The 17298-nt window shown below is 44.7% G+C and overlaps 1 protein-coding gene across 2 annotated transcripts in view; it reads left to right on the forward strand.

The window, feature by feature from the left end:
• Nucleotides 1–17298, forward strand: part of BCHE (butyrylcholinesterase) — a 61534-nt gene that overhangs the window by 12225 nt on the left and 32011 nt on the right. The gene's annotated exons all lie outside the window — the stretch shown is intronic.

The raw sequence follows: 17298 nt of genomic DNA on the forward strand, positions 1-17298 counted from the left end.
GTCAATCAATCAATCAATCAATCAATCAATCAATCAATCAATCAATCAATCAAGTATGTATGTATGTATGTATGTATGTATGTATGTATGTATGTATGTATGTATGTATGATTTTGGCCATTTTTAGGCCTCCCCTCTCTGACAACAGTCTCCCGGCTGCTATCATTAAAACCATACACAGATTTCACACACCCCCCCCCCCTAAAATTATATAAAACCCAATTACAGATCACTTAAAACTCCTAAAAAAGTGAGACGAGCTTCTCTGTTCCAAAACTCCCCGTGAACCTGGGGTCAGGTGCCTCCAATTAGGACTATAGCCCCCAGGATTTAGATTGCCCAGGGGGTGATGTTGCAAAACAACAACAACCACACTCAAGTACAGCCGCAGAAATATATTTTACTTCCTTTAAATTCCCTCCTAAAGCTCTGCTTTATAACATTTACTAAAAATCACTAAAGGATGTGCTTTTCTGATATCCTCTGGGAGACTGTCCAAAACCATTAGAAATGTGCAATTATTTTTGCTAATCTTACTTATTTAATCTATTGCTAAATCTGCCTTTCTCTCAATCACTTAAGGACTCATGACAGATAACAATATAAAAACAATGTGTTAAAACAGAATTAAACATGTTAATTGAAGTGGATCATGAGACCCATATGACTCCAGTCTTGTTCCATCTACACTAGCTCCCATTTTGCTTACCCAGCCCAATTCAAGGTGTTGACATTGATCTTAAAAACCCTATACAGTTGAGGGCCAGTGTACCTGAGGGCTACCAGCTCTACATTAGGAAATATCTGGACATTCTTTGGGTGGTCCAGATCAGTTATAATAGCAAAAGATCTCCAGCAATGACCTGATGGTTACCAGTCCTATCCTACTCACATATGAACCTACATGTCTAGTCATCATCAGAGGCCATACTTTGGGTGACCCTGCCATCTAAAACTGGGCAGGTGGCAACCTAGTGAAGAGCCTACTCGGTCATGGCGACACCATTTTGGAACTATCTCCCTAGGGAGATTCATCCATCTCCATCTATCATTGTTTGTTTGTTTGTTTGCTTTGCCAGCAGAAGAAGACTTTGTTTTGGCTGTTGTGCCCCCACCAACGGCCATTGGCCATTTTCTCTGTTGTGGCTGTTACGTGTCTTTGTGTGTCCATGTGTTTTATTGAATTAATTTTATTGAATTGAATTTAAAACAGAACTTATTAAATAAAATATTTAAAACCTTGATGTTTGCTGAAGCTCAGGCTGCCCCAGTGCTCTCCATAATATCTCTACCCTGATGCCTTGCTGGAAACCTAGCATGGTAGGAAAAAACCCTAAACATTTTCAGGAAGCTGTTTCACAGACATGGGATGTCCATAGACTTTGTGGCATTCAGCTGAGAATGGAGGATTCGCACACTCCCAGTGGGAGTTCCTTCATTGCTGAGGGTTACCAGGCTCCAGGGGGCACTTGGAGATCCCCCACTGGAGAAGATGGCTGCTTTGGAGAGTGCTGAAGCCTCTTCCCTCTCCAAACCCTGCCCTCCCTAGACTGTACCCCTGAAATCTCCATGAATTCCCCAACCCAGGGCCGGCAACCCTACACATGCCACTCAGCTGGCCAGCAGGTGAAAAAGTAGCAGGTAACTGGCCAGACAACCTCATATGCTAACATCACTCCCCAGGTGCCCAGAAATTAAGTCAAGTGTACTCTGGCATTTAGGCAAACCTCCATAGAGTTTTACTTAGATTTTAGAGCATCCCTGGAGTCTCTAGGCATCTGGATCTATTGGGAGTCACATCGGAACATCTCCAGAGATGTCATTATGTTACCAGCAAGGAGTCCTGTTTCAGGTAAGCCCTCCCACCTGGTTCTTGGCCCAGTCTAATCAAAAAGCCCAAACCCAGACCATCACAAACATGCCTTAGGGCAAAGAGAATACTGACAGTCCTGCTAGGACTCTGTGCATTCCCCAAAATTCCTGGTTTGTTTAACCCAACCAGGGCTTGACAGTTTTTGACTCTAAAGAAAATAAAAATGGAAGAATGTGAAGAATAGCCTCTCCAAATTATTCTATCTCCTTGTCTTCCTCTTAAAAATCCCTTTGCTGTTTCACCTGAGCAAGAACCCCACATTTGCCTCAAAAAGTAATTTTAGGCCAAGCTCAATGGCAGTCGGAATAACAGTGTTTATCTGTCTTCCTGGGATGCAAAAGCAGGATGTCTCTGACATTCACGAGACTCCGCTAGATAATGCTATACTTTCAGCACAGATAACTGCAGCCTACTCAGGGTTGAAACAGAGGAGAAGCTGGAAGATCCATGACTGGATCCTTCCAGCATTTTTTACAAATGTTAATAGAAACAGCACAGAGGCCAGAAAGAGGCTGGAAAGCTGCAGCGGTAGTTAACTCTTTCCTTACCGTTATGCTCTCCATGATTGAACACAAGTGCTCTGATGCTGTTAGGACCCCTCATGATTACCCTCAAGTGGGGGGAATTCAGGCATTATATTTTTTGTTTTGTTGGGCTAAGAAACATGTGGAGGAGACTGTCTTAATGAACACAACTGCACTAGAACAAAGTTTGTGTCCCGAGGCACCTTTAAGACCAGAAAGGTTTTCCTTTGGGGATAAGCACATGGCCACTGGACTTGTTGTGTCTGTGAACATTCTGAAGCCTTGAACTTGGAGCAAAGACTGGAATCCTGGACTCTTGTTAGGGATTCGTCAGTTCCTGGGTTCTAACCAAGCAGTGGACAGGGCTATGGACCTATCACAGGCTTCCATTAAAGACCAACTGCATGTCTTGGTGGGCGTCTCAAATATGTATATAATTTCCCCAGTTTTGCTTGTCTGTGTTCAGCGTTCTGGTAAAGGGTTGGTTGTTTGGAGTTGAAGTCTCCATGACTTCCCTGAAACCATGGATATAATACAATTTGAAATTGTGTATTGCTATTCCCTTCCCATAATTCCACAGGCATACTCTGTCAGCTTGTTTCCAAATCTATGGTGGCATCCTTACCTCATTTGCCCCATCAGGGCCCCACTGGGGGAACCCCTGCTTTGACATCACTCAGAATGTGGGGGAGATGCCCACCTCCAAAAACAGCTGCTTTAATGGACCTCACCCTGGACCTCCCTCCCCACCCCACCCCCCACCGTCAGCAGGACCAAGAAGAACGTCCTGAAGTGTTGATATCATGTAGAAGTGATTTCAACACACCAAGGTAATGGACGGGGGGTGATACTCTAGGTTTGGGGCAAAACTCTATGGTTTGAGGCCAATTGTTTTACCACAGACTTTTCCCAGAACATCTCCAAATGTCCCCAACATCTCCAATGTCCCAACACTACTTCTGGGTAATGTCATCCCATCAGACACACATCTGGGTTTAGCAGCTACCCCAACAACAGTGCAGTGGCACCTGGTAACCCTATCCCCAGGGCTGCTTCTGGTCAGGAAAATGATGCAGACGGAATAAAGGAGCCCCTCTTCCCCCATGGCCCAGTTCCAAATTAGGCCCCTGTTGTACTTCTAAATAGAGTTGCCACAGTGAAATCATAGTTGCCAAGCAACTGTTAGTCCACATGAAGATTCCATGTTAAGAACACTTGGGCCCTTATAGTCCATATATCAATGGCTCAGCGATAAGGAATCTGGTTCACATGCAGAAGGCCATGGGTTCAGTCCCCGGCACTTACAGCTAAAAGAAGCAGGGAGAAGGTTGCATGGAATACTTCCCTCTGAGACCCTGACAAGCAGCTGCTGGTCAAATTCAAATATAAAGCAATGATCATAGAATCATAGAATCATAGAGTTGGAAGGGGCCAGACAGGCCATCTAGTCCAACCCCCTGCTCAACGCAGATCTGTCTCACTATAAGGCAGCTTCATGGCTTCAGGTCTAGGACTTAGAAGAGGAGGAAAAAAATCCATGCAAGACTGTGGCATTGTAATATTTCACCTCCACAGTTTTGCTCTCTGCCAATACATATCCAAGAAGGGAATGATTACAGTAGTGTAATAACCAGTGAGATGTAGATCCCCCCCTTAGAAAAGAACTTCACCTGAAACCATTTCAAGGAGGAGTAGATGGGACTCAACTACATGCAAAACTTGTCCGACTCAGCATAGGGCAAGTTCATTTATTTGGTCCTGGGAATTTTTGTCACAGCATAGGATTTATATCCTTTTGTTTGTCTTTATGCTCATATAGCACTATCATCTAATTTATACCGGTATATACTAGGTCAAGAAAAGAGTTTGTACCAGAATTACACATCATAAGTATTACACATTTTTAAGTATGTAGAAATCTCTCCACAGTAGTCTGGTCATCAAATCCAATTATTACTGGACTATAATTAGATAAGCTGGCAGATAATATTTCATGTGGTTTCCACAGCAAATAACCTTCATCTCGGCAAGTATTGAAAAACATGACTATTTATGGGCAGATAATTCTTCCGTACAATTTCAGTCGAGAACACCGGACTGTCTATCCTTTTTGCAGTTAACCTATTATTTACTTCTTACTACCAAGCAGAACTCTGATCTCTGCTGAGCTAAAATTTAGTTGAAAGGAGAGTTGTTGTTTTCTAGAAACTAGGGAGTTGTTGTTTTTTAGAAATATTTTTTCAGGGTTGCCAGGCAGTGCTTAGCATCCCACAGGAAGGTTGTAGGTAGGGATATGGCAGGTGCAATGCCAGCTGTGGAGTTACATCATTTCTGGTAAGAAAGAAAAGAAAAAGTGTGACACCAGTAACTCTGAAAATCTCTGGAAACTTTATGGTAAAGCCATAACATTTCAGGCCATTCCTAGGGCTATCCTATGCCACTTCTTTTAACATAAAGTTACATAGCGGTGCAGCTGGCATCACATTCCCCCCCCCCCTTCATAGAGGTGGCAACTAACCCACTTTGGCGACAGATTCTAAATATATGAAAATTTGAGAGATGTGTCTTACAAATATATCTTTTTACAAATATGATCTCAAATCAGTACAACGGTACTGCTAATCAGTGCAATGGAAGAATAATTTTCCTTTCCCTTCAATTTGCATCATTGTGTTGGGACATCACTTCCCGTTTGTCTTCAGAAGTGATTTCACAATAGTCTAGGCTCATCTCTATGATTTTTACCTAGAGCATTGTGACATCACTTCGGATGCAAACCAGAAGTGGTGTTGTGCAATCACATGACATCACTTCCTGGCCCCAAGTTTTGCTGTCCCTGTAGTGAAGAGCTCCAGAGGGTCTGGAGCCAAGGCTTAGGAGCATGCTAGTTAAACTTCTGGCTCCATATTTTGGTTTACATAAAAATAACAGGAACAAATTATAACTATGTTACAGCAACTCTATTGACTGTAATGCATTTCTAGATGTGTTTCATGATTGGGGTTTTATGGGGTTTTATTGCTGGATTATTGTTACCTGCCATGTGCTGGTTTCAAGAGCGGTGGCTTATAAATCCCCAACATAAATAAATGAATAAATAAATATTAGTTTTGAACTTGAAACCCCTAAAAAAATGTAAATCAAGACATCAGAGGGTGACTACAGGCATACGTGAATATGTGAAGCTGCCTTGTACTGAGTCAGATCCTGGGTCCATCAAAGCTGGTAATGTCTACTCTGACTGGCAGGGCTCCCCAGGGCCTCCATTGGTGATCTTTCACATTAACTACTACCTGATACTAAAATGGAAATGATGGGGTTTGACCCTGGACCTTCTGCATTTCAAGGAATTGCTCTACCACTAAGCTATAACTCTCTCCACATTTCCAATGTGAATCTCTCCCATATACACAACACAATTTAAGATGTTAAGAGCAGGTTTCCTCTTTTATGGTCTCAGTTAACAGGGTAAGCAAAGGACCGGTAACGGGCAGGAAGCCTGGATTGGAGGAGCAAGGAAACATTTGAACTAGCACCAGAGGTGATGTCACATATTGCAGTGTTCTGCTGATTCTACAATGCATCTTAACTGCACATAACTTTTTTATCTGCTGTTCTGTTTTGAAAGCTGACATTGAAAAGTGATATGCCAGTTTTCTAAAATAAACAAGTGGAAAGGGGTAACGACAAGAGAAAAGGGTACTAACTATAACACTAAGAGGTTACTATAAATGTAACATGGACCACTGTATATTGGGGATCTGGGATATTATTGTTATGAAATAAAGTTACTGATCAGAAAGAACCATTTATCCAGCACACAGCAAAATCAACTACATTAAGAGTAGTAGAAGAAGAAGAGTTGGTTCTTATATGCCGCTTTTCTCTACCCGAAGGAGGCTCAAAGCGGCTTACAGTCGCCTTCCCTTTCCTCTCCCCACAGTAAAAAGGTTAGGAATGTTTAGCTTGGAGAAATGACAATTGAGGGCAACATGACAGAGGTTTAGAAGAAGAAGAGTTAGTTTTTTATGCCTTCTCTGCCAGGAGTCTCAAAGTGGCTTACATTCACCTTCCCTTTCCTCTCTCCACAGCAGACACCCTGTGAGTTAGGTGAGGCTGAGAGAGCCTTGATATTACTGCTCAGTCTGAACAGCTTTATCAGTGCCATGGCGAGCCCAAGGTCACCCAGCTGGCTGCACGTGGGGGAATGCGGAATCAAACTTGGCTTGCCTGATTAGAAGCCACCACTTTTAACCACTACACCAAGCTGGCTCTCAAAATTATGCGTGGGATAGACAAGGTAGAGAAAAAAGCACTTTTCTCCCTTTCTCACTCCTGGGCACTTAGTAAAATTAAGGAACTGCAGTACACTTGGAACAGATAAAAGAAAGTCCTTCTTCACCCAAAGAGTAATTTACACATGGAATTTACTGCTGCAGGAAGTGGTGGCAGCTAGAAGCATAAGCTTCAAGACGGGACTGGAGAAACATGGAGTAGAGTAGAGTGGCTGTTAGGTACAAGGTATAGATGGAATTCTAGGTAGAGCAATGATGCTCTGAATTCTTGCTGCTTCAGTCACAACAGGGGGAAGACTTCTGGAGTTTTGATTCTGCTGATTGGCTTCTGATGGTCTCTGGGTTTTGGCCACTGTGTGGTACAGAGTGTTGGACTGGATGGGTCATTGACCCATCTTGTGTTCTTTCCTTGTGTTCCTAGTTTCTTTGAGATACAACATCGCTTGTTAATTCACTGAAGGTCAGTACATTTCACTGCAGCTTCCATTATAATGCCAATTTGTATATATCTATTAGACAGATGGAATATAGAAATTGATTCTTCCTTTCCTACTTTATTTTTAACTAGCTTTCCTATTGATCACTATAAGTTCTTCGCCTACTTTTGCTGGAAAGCTTATGTGCGATTTTATAGTAATACAGTTTTGTGACCTACATTACTGTGGGATATAAATATCAATATATCTAATTCTCTACATGTCTACATTTGTGGATACTTAAATCTAGAAAATGGGAGCATGGGTGTATAAGTTACATCTTTCTACAAATACGAGAACAGTCCCAATTTTGCTGAAAAAATCTAAAATATTAAAAAATGGGGGTTAATTTCCCATGATAAAAGGCTCAGCTGTAACTTTAATAAACAAATGCCCTAAGTGGCTGTCGCTAGGCAACGGCCACCCTAGGTTAAATTCTGGTTAAGGTGGCACTGCTAATGTGTTATATATCAACAATCTTGACATGTCCCATTATGAGAATGATATGGCTAATTGGGGTGCGTGATAACACTTGCCACTTTGATGGTTTTCAGCTAGTTTGTTCTTCTGTAGAAATTAATATGAATATTAATCAAAGTGCATTTGTTGGAAGGAGGCTATTTTTGTCTATTGTTTCCTCATGTGATGTATTTTAAGTTTAGGCCCACGATGACAGCTTAGTTACTTTACACACTCACACACACACACACACATTTTATCCTCATTTTTCTTCTTGACTTTTGGTGTTCTTCAGAAAGCCTTTGGAAGTAAATGAGTGACACTAACTGGTACTATCAATCACAGTCAACAGTGTGCTCTGCTAAACCCTTGTAAGTGGAAGCTTTATTTATCATAGGGGGAAAAAATGCTTGTCAACCAACATCAGACGTTGCTAGGTTATGCCTTTTCCATTACTTTATTCATTAACTTTATTCAGTGCTGTTTCTCAGATGCGAGTGAAGGGGGAAAAACCCCCACAAACTCACACACAAATGGACAAATCAGATGAAATTAAAGCTGTAAGAAAGAAACGGAAAGAACTCATGAAAGTAGCATTGCTGGGCCTTTTGTGAAATGCCTCGTTTAGAAAGAAGCTGACAGGACATGTCTCTGTATCATTTTATGAAACCGGCTCTTTGTAGGCTTTAATTGGAACCAGAACGTTTGAAATAGGTTTCCTTTTATAATATAGGAAAACTTCACATTTCTTGCTTGCCATGAGAAGAATCTCCCCTGGTTATTAAAGTCTACAGTTCCAAGACCTTCTTTAAGGGTTTGTTTGCACTCCACTGGCAAGACTCGTAATTTATGTCTTTGAACGGCAGCCCCCTCCCCAAAACCGTTTCTGAAACTCTCTCAGGGTTCTCACCTGAACTGGCATGAAGAGAATGAACAGAATCATTACCCACTTTCTACAAGAACATTAGGTCACCCAATTAAATTCTTGAGGGGAAATATATTGGTGCCAGGAAATCTAACCCAACCCTTTCCATCTTCACAGTCACCTGCCTCTAGCGAGCCACTGTGGTGTAGCTGATTGAGTTGCTGAGATCGGCCCCTGAAGAATGGTGTTCAAACTCTTGCTTAGTCATGAATCTACTGAGACCTTGGGCAAGTCAACCATGTATGGGTTTAGCACACCTGTTGTGACGCTCAATAGCAGATGATAAGTGTTAAAATACTCCTTGCCAGAGGGATGAATGATACGGATGACCAACCATACAATCCTCAGTGAAGCTGCATCCTTCTAAACCCATTGATTTAAGAGAAATTAGGTAGCCGAATCTCTGTTTATGATGGCACTGTAAATTGTCCTGATATGAGAGTTCTCTATAGACCCTGGCACAACATAATACATCCCACAGAGTTATGATAACCCCAATGAACACCCCCTGAACTTGTTAGAGAAAAAGCAGGACACCAATGTGATAAACCCATGACAAATAACACAAATCACCAGCATTCATCCAAGTGCTTGAGAAGTTGCCCTATGACCTCAGCAAAAAGAGATCTCTGACAAAACAAATTGCTGACAGCACACAGATTACCAAAGGCTGCATACAAAATCAGGATGGTTGTTCCCATCTAGCCCTGCCTCTGAACTTTTCTGATGAATCCGATTAGCTGCAAAATGTTGAACCAGAAGCAGTGACAGAGCAAAAAACATAAGGAGCCAAGTGTAGGTATGTAGGACCAAGCTTTTTCTCATAAGTAGAATGAAATCTGGTGATGTCATAGACCCTTCTGTATGTAATCTTCTTCCTAATAATAGCTGGTTTGTGTCCCGATGACACTGGTTAAAACTTGCCCTGATGGGCCCTCAGTGGGGGAGTGCCCTCTTCCTATTGGGCCCATATCCCCCACTGAGGGCCAATCATGAGTCTTCTCTGCCTCCCCCCTACCCATTTCTTGACATTTATACAAAAGAACAAAATCCACTGTGTAAAGACAATACGAGTTGGTACAATATGAAGAAAAGCTTTTGACATGCAGGAGAGCACCTTGGGCTCAAGGAAGACATGCACACATTTCTGTTAGCTTAAACATGGCCACAGCTTTATTAACTCTGCAGGAGTGTTGGCATAGCATGGGAGAGGGAGCCTGACTTGCAGTCAGCTGACCACAAGAACCCAAACCCTAGCAGTGTCCTAGAGCCCTCCCAGTTTCCTTCTGGGAACATGGGGCCCCTTGCCGCTGGGATCCCACTCAAGGGAAATATCCAGTGGTGCCCTGGGCCCCACCCAGTTCCCCCACTGGAAATGTAGGTCTCCTTGTTGCTGGATTCCCACCGTACGGAAGTGTCCACTTGGGGTGCCAAGAGTAAGTGTAGACTTCCCTTCGACCCACCCCAGGCCACCCAGAAGTGTAAACCCTGGGTGCCAAGGAGAAATGCACACCTCCCCTTATCCCACTCCAGGCTACCTGATACTGTGAGCCACAAGCCTCCCCAGCTGGGTCAGCCCAGCTCACAGACCTGCTTCCTATCAAGGAGGTCCCTAACCTAAGGAGTCCAATGTACAGACTGAACTCCTGCCAAACAGGCTCCATCCCATGCCAACCTGCCAGCTGTGATGAATTGTAATTCAGAACTTTTGACAGTGGCCATTCAAACTTGCACAGGATTAGCCAACATAACTGGGTGGGTGGGAGGGAAACTGTTCCAGTGGCGGTTTGCCAAAAGAGGCTGGGCCCCTGCACATGGCGCCTTTTAAAGTGCTCCCGGGCTGATGCCTCTCTGCTCACTTTGTGGGCACAGCACACCATTGCATGCTGCCAGGCTCTTCACCCCACACACACACACATCCTCTTCACCCCCTGGCTCCTCCATGGCATCAATGGTGGGTGGAGGTAAGTCTTTGCCGCTTTTTATCAAATGCCTTGAAAGCACAAAATACATAGAAATAATGCAAAGATGTTAACAAGCTGTAGGAACGCCACTGGAAATTCCAAAATCCAAACAAGGAAGCAATAAAGCCTGTCTCTTGCTCGTGAATGCTTCCTCAGTGGACCCTGACAACAACTTGGCTGCACAAGTGCCTAGAGGCCTCTGGATAATAGTCACATCCTAATGAATTTCTCCATAGTTTAATTGCAGAGTGACGATTTGTCTAACTATAAAAGACTGTAAGGAAGGTACAACCGAGGATGGATACTCCCCTAATGAACTCTAGGTTCTACCTTCCTCATAGCAAGGCTTCATGGGTAAATTAATGGCTGCTCAGGAGTCTCTGAGGAGAGGGAAGATGATTTGGTACATTTCCCTACAGAATCCTGTAGAGTCCCTAGCTGCTTATATTGCATTTGAGGCTAGGTGGAGAGTTCCTAAATATCAGGCTTTGACCTTGAAACTAATGCTGTGGCTAGGGTGGCCAGTCCCCAGGTGGGACCTGTGGATCCCTGGTTTTACAGCTCATCTCCAGGTGACAGAGGCCAGTTCCCCTGGAGAAAATGGCTGCTTTGGAGGGTGGACTCCACAACATTATACTCTACTGAGTTTCCTCCCCACCCCAAATGCCACCCACTCCTGGCTCCACCCCCAAAGTGTCCAGGTATATCCCAATCCAAGAGCTGGCAATCCTCGTTGAGGCCTCAAGAACTGCAAGTTGAATTCTCAAGGACACACAGGACGGCTTTGTTCCAAATGTCTGTCCATGTGAAAAGCCCTGCACATGTAAAATGGAGAGTCGAGGCAATAATCTGTCACTAATGGCTCAACGATCATTAAAGTTTTAAACACCATCAACTAGGATGTAAAAAAAAACCCACATTTTAGTGTGGTGGTGACTAGTTTACCACTTCAGAGCCGTGTGATACTGACTCACAGACACCATCTGGTAGAATTCCTAGCCGAGTGTGAAAATGCTTCCATTAGTACTGCAGTTCTGTGAGGCATCCTCACTCCTTCGTGCTCAGGACACTGACAGACTCTAAACATCAAATGTCTTGGGCTCTGGGATCCTGCAGACCTAGAATGTCTAGCTGAGCCAGCCTAGAGTCAGGATCAATCATTTATAAGCACGGGCTTAAAACTGATCTAAAGCTGAAAAGTTCAGGGGTAGTCAACCTGTGGTCCTCCATATGTCCATGGACTACAATTCCCATGAGCCCCTGCCAGCAAACGCTGGCAGGGGCTCATGGGAATTATAGTCCATGGACATATGGAGGACCACAGGTTGACTACCCCTGGATACTATGACCAATATGCAGCACCCCGCTTCAAAAGACCAGTGCCCAACTGGGACCTGGAGTTGTCCTGGAAATACAAATCATCTCCATCCTGCAATAATCAGTTCCCCAGGAGGAAATGGCAATTAAGACTATGAAGTTGCAACCTCCACCGAGCTCCCTCCCCCAAATTTTGCCCCAGGAAATGTTGCAAAGCTTTGCCTCACCAGGTTGTATTATAAAAGTGAGCCTTCCGTAAGGAAACAAAAGTTATGGGAGCACAGATGTTCAATGGTCCATGAAACCTATAGCAAGCATTTGCACTAGGCCTTGAGCAAGCAGAATACAAGGCTAGGACACACTGGAGATAACAGCCCAGGTCTCTCTTAAAACATAACAATAATGTGATCTCATTTACACAAGAGCACTTATGCAAGCAGAAAAGGGCTACACGATACAGGCTTTTGATTTCAAGAAGTGCATCTGCTGGCATTTGTTGTTCAGTTTACTCTCCCTGACGTCATCTCTTTCTGCTTTTGGTTGTTTCCTGTGCTATTGCTTGACTGTCAGCATTCAGACTGAAAGCTCCTTGTTGCTTGTTACTGCACTGAAGGTGAGGTATGTTAGTAAATAATAGAATCATAGAATCATAGAGTTGGAAGGGGCCACACAGGCCATCTAGTCCAACCCCCTGCTCAACGCAGGATCAGCCCAAAGCATCCTAAAGCATACTCAACAGCTGTAACTTGATGAGGCATGAGATGTAGGTAAGGTTCCCAGGTTCTTGCTAGGGGCAGGGATTCCCCTCTACAGTCTTCTGTTTCCCATTGCTGATCCTGAGGCTGGAAGGAGAAAAAGGATGTTTTAAAAAGCCATAGGCACACTAGCAGTCTTCTCTGTGGTTTACTGGGAACTCTGTGGCTTTACCATGGAGTCTCTAGCAATCCCTAGAGAGATGAGATGTCCTTCCAGGTTTCTTCCAGGAATGATGTCACACCATTGTCCGGATGGCCGTAGGTTCGTCAGCTCTGGATTGAGAAATACCTGGAGACTTCAGGAGTGGAGCTGGGAGTGGGCAGGATATGGTGCAGGGAACGATCCCAATGGAGTATAATGCAATGGGGACCACCCTTGGAAGCAGCCATTTTATCCAAGGGAACTGATCTATGTTGTCTGGAGATGTAAAGCCGGGGGATCTCCAGGTCCCACCTAGGGACTAAAACAACAACAACAATCAAGCAGCTTGTTCAGTAAAGATACAGAAATCATGAAGAATCTTGAACAGGGGCTGAATAGAGTACAATAAAAGTGAAGCAATCAACCAATGGAAGAAGATGATTTTTGTCTGTTTCTATTTCTAATGTATTTGTACTCTTCACCAAAGCGCCGCCCCGCAGCAACAATGTTCAAAGTCTTTTCCTCAGTGGCAAAGGCCTCACAAGATTTCTAAGAAACCTTGGAGTATGTTTTAAACATTAAACACCAATTTTCTCATAGAAGACACCTACAAACCATTGGTTGCACTTATGCAAAATTCTGTTCCTAAGGGAACTCGTTTTCCATATGGGGGGGAAAAAAACCCTCAGCAAAAGCATATTGTCCTCCAGAAAAAAGAAAATGTTATTTAAGATTGAAAGTTGTATTCAGTTTTGGAGTCATGTAAATTATTCAGGCCTCTTCTGATTGGCTGTTGTGTTATCTGCCATGTTCGTAGAATCATAGAATCATAGAGTTGGAAGGGGCCATACAGCCAATCTAGTCCAACCCCCTGCTCAACGCAGGATCAGCCCTAAGCATCCTAAAGCATCCAAGAAAAGTGTGTACCAACCTTTGCTTGAAGACTGCCAGCGAGGGGGAGCTCACCACCTCCTTAGGCAGCCTATTCCACTGCTGAACTACTCTGACTGTGAAATTTTTTCCCCTGATATCTAGCCTATATCCTTGTACTTGAAGTTTAAACCCATTACTGTGTGTCCTCTCCTCTGTTCATAGAATCATAGAATCATAGAGTTGGAAGGGGCCATACAGGCCATCTAGTCCAACCCCCTGCTCAACACAGGATCAGCCCAAAGCATCCTAAAGCATCCTAATGTTGCCCTTCATCAGTGGTCCCCAACCTTTATTAGGCTGGGGACCGGCAGGGCATTGGGTCGCGCCCGCAGGGACCGCACCCGCGTGGGCCACGCCCATGCTTCGGGCCGCGCCCGCGAGCCGCGCCCGCGGGCCGCGCCCACAGATCGGGTCGCGCCCGCGGGCCGCACCCGCGAGCCGCACCCGCGAGCCACGCCCGGCCGTGCCCGCGGGCCGCACCCACGGATCAGGCCGCACCCGCGGGCCGCGCCCGCGGATCGGGCCGAGCGGGCGCGGCCTGCACGGGCGCGGCCCGGCCCTGATTCCCTCTCCCCGCCCTCCCGCAGTAAGTAGCTTCCCGGGCCGCAAGCTTGCGGCCCGGGAAGTTTTTTACTGCGCGGGGGGGGCGGGGAGAGGGAGCCGCGGCCCGGCGCCATGGCCTTTGCGGCCCGGCGCCGGGCCGCAGCCCGCAGTTTGGGGACCACTGCCCTTCATTATAAAGGTTTAGAAAGAGCTACCTCCTCAGCTGGGCACTGCATGCCCTCCTAGAATTCACCTCCTCGCATAATATGCAGCCCATCCTCTAGGAAGTGCCATGAGAGAATCCGAGAGCATCTTACAGAATGTAAACAGTGCAGCTTCTCATAAAACTGCCCTCTCCTTTATCTCGGCTAACTATGACTAATGAATTGGCCTGAAATGAATGCAGTCAGAGAGTGACTCATGCCGCACTTTAAAACATTGCCGACTTCACCCCCCCACCACCCTCCTTTTTTAAACAAGGCCAAGCGTAACAGGAGAAATAGGAACAATATGCTCTTTAACTTGTGAGTATAAAGGACAATGGTTTGGAAAGTGGCTGGGAGATGGGAAGCACTTGGATCACTGTAACAGTGAACTGTATGTTGTCACAGTATTGCAGCTGCTTTTCATAAAATGGGCATCGGGGTGAGTCTCTTTGCCCTTCTTCTTAAAGAGAAAGTCTGCATCTAGTGGCATCTTTATGACCAGCCTGGTTTTATTCAAGGCTTAAGCTTTCCTTGGCATGCACACTTGGTCAAGTACACATGCATGCACATAGAAGCTTATCCCTCAAATAAAACCATGATGGCCTTCAAGGTTTCCCTGGACTCAATTATTTTTCTGCTGACCAGCTTGTCCACCCACCTGAATCCACCCTTATTTTTAAGTCGCCCTCGGTAGAGATCCTCTTCACAGAGTTGAGAACTGGGTTGTTTGGCTTCCCTGTGTCGTGGTGATGCCCCTCAGAGATGAAACTGGTCCTCCAAACTCATTTGCAATGGCAAGGGAAGCATAATTCTCCTCCTTCAAAAGGACAGGAGATTGTGATGACCAGGCGCCCACATTGCTGGATGGCTAATCTGGGCTAAGCAGGCTGATGGTCTGACAAAGTGGAGGGACAGCTTCATGTATTCAAGGTAGGAGAAAATGATGTGACGTAGCGATCCCCAACCTGTGGGCTGCGGACCACATTTGGCCGTCGACTAATTGGAGGTGGGCCCCGAAGGACACTTTCTCCCCCCCCCCCGGCCCTTTACTTCATCCCCCCCGGCCTTTTACAACACACATCGGGAGTCATTGTCTCCCATCACTCCCAGATGGGACTATCTCGTTGCACAGAAACAAGCTCAGGGTTCCCATTGATTTGTCATTGTCATGAGTTAAAATTTCCATGAAAATAAAATGTTCCTTATGTTCATTGTTGTGGCATGTCTGTATCTTATTTTGAAGGGATGTTTAAACATTACCATAGCGATCAGAGAGCGTTAGGGCAGTGGTTAAGAGTAGAGGAGTAAACTACCCCCCCCCACCGGGCCTCAGTAAAAGGCGTTGAGTGGTCCCCGGTGAGTGGTCCCCGGCGTTGAGTGGTCCCTGGTGATTAAAATGTTGGGTACCACTGATGTGACGGACTGAGCCTGCAGTTTTTTATTTGACAACTTCGGAACACTAGAACAGAAGCTGATTCCTGCTGGATCAGACCAATGGTCCCTCTAATCTAGCTCCCTGTTTCACACAGATGCTAACTAGATGTGAGCATCCTTAGAGAATTACTATACATAAAGCTGCTGTTGGACAGCTAAACTTAATGGACACATCTATGGGGTTTGAGGCCAGTATCACCTTTAAGACCAGCAAAGATTTATTCAGGGTGTAAGCTTTCGAGTGCAACCACTCTTCGTCAGACTAAGTGCTTGCACTCGAAAGCTCACGCCCTGAATAAATCTTTGTTGGTCTTAAAGGTGCTACTGGACTCTGATTCTATTGTGCTACTTCAGACCAACACGGCGACCCATTTGAATCTAGCCATGGTGTTTGTTTGTGTTGGTTTTTTGGTTGCTTAGTGATGATAGATCAGGGAATACAGAACAATTTCATTTCCTGCTATGAATGGTGTTTGGCACTGAGTACACTGATAGAGTTGGAGCTCAGGTTGTTGTCACCTAGTTGGAATCTAGATGGGGTAGCTTGAATCTTATTAAGCATGTCTAGACATTAGGAAAGCCGGATGCTTCAGTCCTCAGGTTCATAGATGTCAAGTGGGAGCCAGAACAGGATCAAAGAAGGCCTCAGGTTTGTTTTGAGTATCCATATTCAAGGGTGCACATTTTCTTTGCACAATTTAGGGGCAGAGGGGAAAAGAAATCTTGCAATTGCCCATGTTCAGCAACACAGAAGTCAAACAGTGCAATCCTCAACAAAGTCACTCAACTCCATGAGTTTAATAGGGTGTGTGTTTTTTCAGGATGGTGTTGCACATTTTTAATGCTTCCAGTTGCTATTTGGAGACGTTCCAGATGCCATTTGAGGCAGACCGTGTCCTACTTTTAATTATATTTGCAGTGGAAAAGAGCAAGACTCCAATAGTACCTTAAAGACTAACCAAATTTACCCAGTGACTCACAAAAGCTCATTGCCTGGCACAAATTTTGTTAAAGGTGCCATGGGAATCTTGCTCTTTTCTACTTCTATAGACAGACCAACATGGTTACTCATCTTGATTGGTTTCGCAGTTTTCCAGTAAGGTCCTGAGCAGAGTTATGCCCTTTCAAACCTGTTGACTTCGATAGGCTTCAAAGGGTTGGAACTGGTTAACGTTGCACTGTTAATGTATTGCAGTCTGGGAGAGCTGTATTTACTCCTCAGTTCCACATTAATTTGCGCAGAGAACTGAATGCCAATGGTTAAATGAATTAATTCTCTGAGCCAGAGACTCAGTGTGGAGTATGAACATATCAGATTTACTTGAGAACAATAACAGGAAAGAAACAGCACATGGTTCAAGGCTAGGTTTGCTTTGCATTTAAAACACATGCCAAAGAACTCTATTTTCAAGCCCCCAAAGGGTAATACCTTAAACAGATGAAGCAAATTTG

Source organism: Paroedura picta, chromosome 8, assembly GCF_049243985.1.
Source record: "Paroedura picta isolate Pp20150507F chromosome 8, Ppicta_v3.0, whole genome shotgun sequence".
Lineage (NCBI taxonomy): Eukaryota > Metazoa > Chordata > Lepidosauria > Squamata > Gekkonidae > Paroedura > Paroedura picta.